This window comes from Callionymus lyra, chromosome 2 (assembly GCF_982586985.1).
Source record: "Callionymus lyra chromosome 2, fCalLyr1.hap1.1, whole genome shotgun sequence".
Taxonomy (NCBI): domain Eukaryota; kingdom Metazoa; phylum Chordata; class Actinopteri; order Syngnathiformes; family Callionymidae; genus Callionymus; species Callionymus lyra.
The window spans coordinates 2,224,341-2,230,340 of record NC_141819.1 but is presented as its reverse complement, the minus strand read 5'-3'; positions in this window follow the sequence as shown (position 1 = coordinate 2,230,340).

Sequence of the window (6,000 nt, the reverse complement as noted above, 5' to 3'; positions counted from 1 at the left end):
TTGAGTCGTGAATGAGTCGTGAACGAGTCGTGAATGAGTCGTGAATGAGTCGTGATTGAGTCGTGAATGAGTCGTGATTGAGTCTCAATTGAGTCGCGATTGAGTCGCGATTGAGTCGCGATTGAGGATTGAGTCGCGATTGAGTCGCGATTGAGTCGCGATTGAGTCGCGATTGAGTCGCGAATGAGTGGTGATTGAGTCGTGATTGAGTCGTGATTGAGTCGTGATTGAGTCGTGATTGAGTCGTGATTGAGTCGTGATTGAGTCGTGAATGAGTCGTGATTGAGTCGTGATTGAGTCGTGAATGAGTCGTGATTGAGTCGTGATTGAGTCGTGATTGAGTCGTGATTGAGTCGTGAATGAGTCGTGATTGAGTCGTGATTGAGTCGTGATTGAGTCGTGAATGAGTCGTGAATGAGTCGTGATTGAGTCGTGATTGAGTCGTGATTGAGTCGTGAATGAGTCGTGATTGAGTCGTGAATGAGTCGTGATTGAGTCGTGATTGAGTCGTGAATGAGTCGTGAATGAGTCGTGATTGAGTCGTGATTGAGTCGTGATTGAGTCGTGATTGAGTCGTGATTGAGTCGTGATTGAGTCGTGATTGAGTCGTGATTGAGTCGTGATTGAGTTGTATTTGAGTCGTGAATGAGTCGTGAATGAGTCGTGATTGAGTCGTGATTGATTTGTGAATGAGTCGTGATTGAGTCGTGAATGAGTCGTGATTGAGTCGTGATTGATTCGTGATTGAGTCGTGATTGAGTCGTGAATGAGTCATGAATGAGTCGTGAATGAGTCGTGATTGAGTCGTGAATGAGTCGTGATTGAGTCGTGATTGAGTCGTGATTGAGTCGTGAATGAGTCGTGATTGAGTCGTGAATGAGTCGTGAATGAGTCGTGAATGAGTCGTGATTGAGTCGTGAATGAGTCACGATTGAGTCGTGAATGAGTCACGATTGAGTCGCGATTGAGTCGCGATTGAGTCGCGATTGAGTCACGATTGAGTCGCGATTGAGTCGTGATTGAGTCGTGATTGAGTCGTGATTGAGTCGTGAATGAGTCGTGATTGAGTCGTGATTGAGTCGTGAATGAGTCGTGAATGAGTCGTGATTGAGTCGTGAATGAGTCGTGATTGAGTCGTGATTGAGTCGTAAATGAGTCGTGATTGAGTCGTGATTGAGTCGTGAATGAGTCGTGATTGAGTCGTGATTGAGTCTTGATTGAGTCGTGATTGAGTCGTGAATGAGTCGTGAATGAGTCGTGAATGAGTCGTGATTGAGTCGTGAATGAGTCGTGAATGAGTCGTGAATGAGTCGTGAATGAGTCGTGATTGAGTCGTGAATGAGTCGTGATTGAGTCGTGATTGAGTCGTGAATGAGTCGTGATTGAGTCGTGAATGAGTCCTGATTGAGTCGTGAATGAGTCGTGAATGAGTCATGATTGAGTCGTGATTGAGTCGTGAATGAGTCGTGAATGAGTCGTGATTGAGTCGTGATTGAGTCGTGATTGAGTCGTGATTGAATCGTGATTGAGTCGTGATTGAGTCGTAATTGAGTCGTGAATGAGTCGTGAATGAGTCGTGATTGAGTCGTAAATGAGTCGTGATTGAGTCGTGAATGAGTCGTGATTGAGTCGTGATTGAATCGTGATTGAGTCGTGATTGAGTCGTGATTGAATCGTGATTGAGTCGTGATTGAGTCGTGATTGAGTCGTGATTGAATCGTGATTGAGTCGTGATTGAGTCGTAATTGAGTCGTGAATGAGTCGTGAATGAGTCGTGATTGAGTCGTGATTGAGTCGTGATGAGTCGTGATTGATTTGTGAATGAGTCGTGATTGAGTCGTGAATGAGTCGTGAATGAGTCGTGATTGATTCGTGATTGAGTCGTGATTAAGTCGTGAATGAGTCATGAATGAGTCGTGAATGAGTCGTGATTGAGTCGTGAATGAGTCGTGATTGAGTCGTGATTGAGTCGTGATTGAGTCGTGAATGAGTCGTGATTGAGTCGTGAATGAGTCGTGAATGAGTCGTGATTGAGTCGTGAATAAGTCACGATTGAGTCGCGATTGAGTCGCGATTGAGTCGCGATTGAGTCGCGATTGAGTCGTGATTGAGTCCTGATTGAGTCGTGAATGAGTCGTGATTGAGTCGTGATTGAGTCGTGAATGAGTCGTGAATGAGTCGTGATTGAGTCGTGATTGAGTCGTGATTGAGTCGTGATTGAGTCGTGATTGAGTCGTGATTGAGTCGTGAATGAGTCGTGATTGAGTCGTGATTGAGTCGTGAATGAGTCGTGATTGAGTCGTGATTGAGTCGTGATTGAGTCGTGATTGAGTCGTGAATGAGTCGTGATTGAGTCGTGATTGAGTCGTGAATGAGTCGTGAATGAGTCGTGAATGAGTCGTGAATGAGTCGTGATTGAGTCGTGAATGAGTCGTGATTGAGTCGTGATTGAGTCGTGAATGAGTCGTGATTGAGTCGTGATTGAGTCGTGAATGAGTCGTGATTGAGTCGTGAATGAGTCCTGATTGAGTCGTGAATGAGTCGTGAATGAGTCGTGATTGAGTCGTGATTGAGTCGTGATTGAGTCGTGAATGAGTCGTGAATGAGTCGTGATTGAGTCGTGATTGAGTCGTGATTGAGTCGTGATTGAGTCGTGATTGAGTCGTGATTGAGTCGTGAATGAGTCGTGAATGAGTCGTGATTGAGTCGTAAATGAGTCGTGATTGAGTCGTGAATGAGTCGTGATTGAGTCGTGATTGAGTCGTGATTGAGTCGTGATTGAGTCGTGTGACTCTTTTGTATCATCAGTGTGTGTGTGTTGTTCTGATGTGTGACTCTATTATGTCATCAGTGTGTGTGTGTGTGTGTTGTTGTGATGTGTGACTCTATTGTATTATCAGTGTGTGTAGTTGTGATGTGTGACTCTATTGTATCATCAGTGTGTGTAGTTGTGATGTGTGACTCTATTGTATCATCAGTGTGTGTGTGTGTTGTTGTGATGTGTGACTCTATTGTATCATCAGTGTGTGTGTGTATTGTTGTGATGTGCGACTATATTGTATCATCAGTGTGTGTGTGTGTTGTTGTGATGTGTGACTCTATTGTATCATCAGTGTGTGTGTGTGTTGTTGTGATGTGTGACTCTATTGTATCATCAGTGTGTGTGTGTATTGTTGTGATGTGCGACTATATTGTATCATCAGTTTGTGTGTGTTGTTGTGATGTGTGACTCTATTGTATCATCAGTGTGTCTGTGTTGTTGTGATGTGTGACTCTATTGTATCATCAGTGTGTGTGTGTTGTTGTGATGTTTGACTCTATTGTATCATCAGTGTGTGTTGTTGTGATGTGTGACTCTATTGTATCATCAGTGTGTGTGATGTTGTGATGTGTGACTCTATTGTATCATCAGTTTGTGTGTGTTGTTGTGATGTGTGACTCTATTGTATCATCAGTGTGTGTGTGTTGTTGTGATTTGTGACTCTATTGTATCATCAGTGTGTGTGTGTTGTTGTGATGTGTGACTCTATTGTATCATCAGTTTGTCTGTGTTGTTGTGATGTGTGACACTATTGTATCATCAGTGTGTGTGTGTTGTTGTGATGTGTGACTCTATTGTATCATCAGTGTGTCTCTGTGTGTGTTGTTGTGATATGTGACTCTATTGTATCATCAGTGTGTCTGTGTGTGTGTGTTGTTGTGATGTGTGACTCTATAGTATCATCAGTGTGTGTGTGTTGTTGTGATGTGTGACTCTATTGTATCATCAGTGTGTGTGTGTTGTTGTGATGTGTGACTCTATTGTATCATCAGTTTGTGTGTGTTGTTGTGATGTGAGACTCTATTGTATCATCAGTGTGTGTGTGTTGTTGTGATGTGTGACTCTATTGTATCATCAGTGTGTGTGTTGTTGTGATGTGTGACTCTATTGTATCATCAGTGTGTGTGTTGTTGTGATGTGTGACTCTATTGTATCATCAGTTTGTCTGTGTTGTTGTGATGTGTGACTCTATTGTATCATCAGTTTGTGTGTGTTGTTGTGATGTGTGACTCTATTGTATCATCAGTTTGTGTGTGTTGTTGTGATGTGTGACTCTGTTGTATCATCAGTGTGTGTGTGTTGTTGTGATGTGTGACTCTATTGTATCATCAGTGTGTCTGTGTGTGTGTTGTTGTGATGTGTGACTCTATTGTATCATCAGTGTGTCTGTGTGTGTGTGTTGTTGTGATGTGCGACTCTATTGTACCATCAGTGTGTGTGTGTGTGTTGTTGTGATCTGTGACTCTATTGTATCATCAGTGTGTGTGTGTTGTTGTGATGTGTGACTATATTGTATCATCAGTGTGTCTGTGTGTGTGTTGTTGTGATGTGTGACTCTATTGTATCATCAGTGTGTCTGTGTGTGTGTGTTGTTGTGATGTGTGACTCTATTGTATCATCAGTGTGTCTGTGTGTGTGTTGTTGTGATGTGTGACTCTATTGTATCATCAGTGTTTCTGTGTGTTGTTGTGATGTGTGACTCTATTGTATCATCAGTGTGTGTGTGTTGTTGTGATGTGTGACTCTATTGTATCATCAGTGTGTGTGTGTTGTTGTGATGTGTGACTCTATTGTATCATCAGTTTGTGTGTGTTGTTGTGATGTGAGACTCTATTGTATCATCAGTGTGTGTGTGTGTGTTGTGATGTGTGACTCTATTGTTTCATCAGTGTGTGTGTGTGTTGTTGTGATGTGCGACTCTATTGTATCATCAGTGTGTGTGTGTTGTTGTGATGTGTGACTCTATTGTATCATCAGTGTGTGTGTTGTTGTGATGTGTGACTCTATTGTATCATCAGTTTGTCTGTGTTGTTGTGATGTGTGACTCTATTGTAACATCAGTTTGTGTGTGTTGTTGTGATTTGTGACTCTATTGTATCATCAGTTTGTGTGTGTTGTTGTGATGTGTGACTCTGTTGTATCATCAGTGTGTGTGTGTGTTGTTGTTGTGATGTGTGACTCTATTGTATCATCAGTTTGTGTGTGTTGTTGTGATGTGAGACTCTATTGTATCATCAGTGTGTGTGTTGTTGTGATGTGTGACTCTATTGTATCATCAGTGTGTGTGTTGTTGTGATGTGTGACTCTATTGTATCATCAGTGTGTGTGTTGTTGTGATGTGTGACTCTATTGTATCATCAGTGTGTGTGTTGTTGTGATGTGTGACTCTATTGTATCATCAGTGTGTCTGTGTGTGTGTGTTGTTGTGATGTGTGACTCTATTGTATCATCAGTTTGTGTGTGTTGTTGTGATGTGTGACTCTATTGTATCATCAGTTTGTGTGTGTTGTTGTGATGTGTGACTCTGTTGTATCATCAGTGTGTGTGTGTTGTTGTGATGTGTGACTCTGTTGTATCATCAGTGTGTGTGTGTGTTGTTGTTGTGATGTGTGACTCTATTGTATCATCAGTGTGTGTGTGTTGTTGTGATGTGCGACTCTATTGTATCATCAGTGTGTGTTTGTGTGTTGTTGTGATGTGTGACTCTATTGTATCATCAGTGTGTGTGTGTTGTTGTGATGTGTGACTCTATTGTATCATCAGTGTGTCTGTGTGTGTGTTGTTGTGATGTGTGACTCTATTGTATCATCAGTGTGTCTGTGTGTGTGTTGTTGTGATGTGTGACTCTATTGTATCATCAGTGTGTCTGTGTGTGTGTGTTGTTGTGATGTGCGACTCTATTTTATCATCAGTGTGTGTGTGTGTTGTTGTGATGTGTGACTCTATTGTATCATCAGTGTGTGTGTGTGTGTTGTGATGTGTGACTCTATTGTATCATCAGTGTGTGTGTGTTGTTGTGATGTGTGACTCTATTGTATCATCAGTGTGTGTGTGTTGTTGTGATGTGTGACTCTATTGTATCATCAGTGTGTGTGTGTTGTTGTGATGTGTGACTCTATTGTATCATCAGTGTGTCTGTGTGTGTGTTGTTGTGATGTGTGACTCTATTGTATCATCAG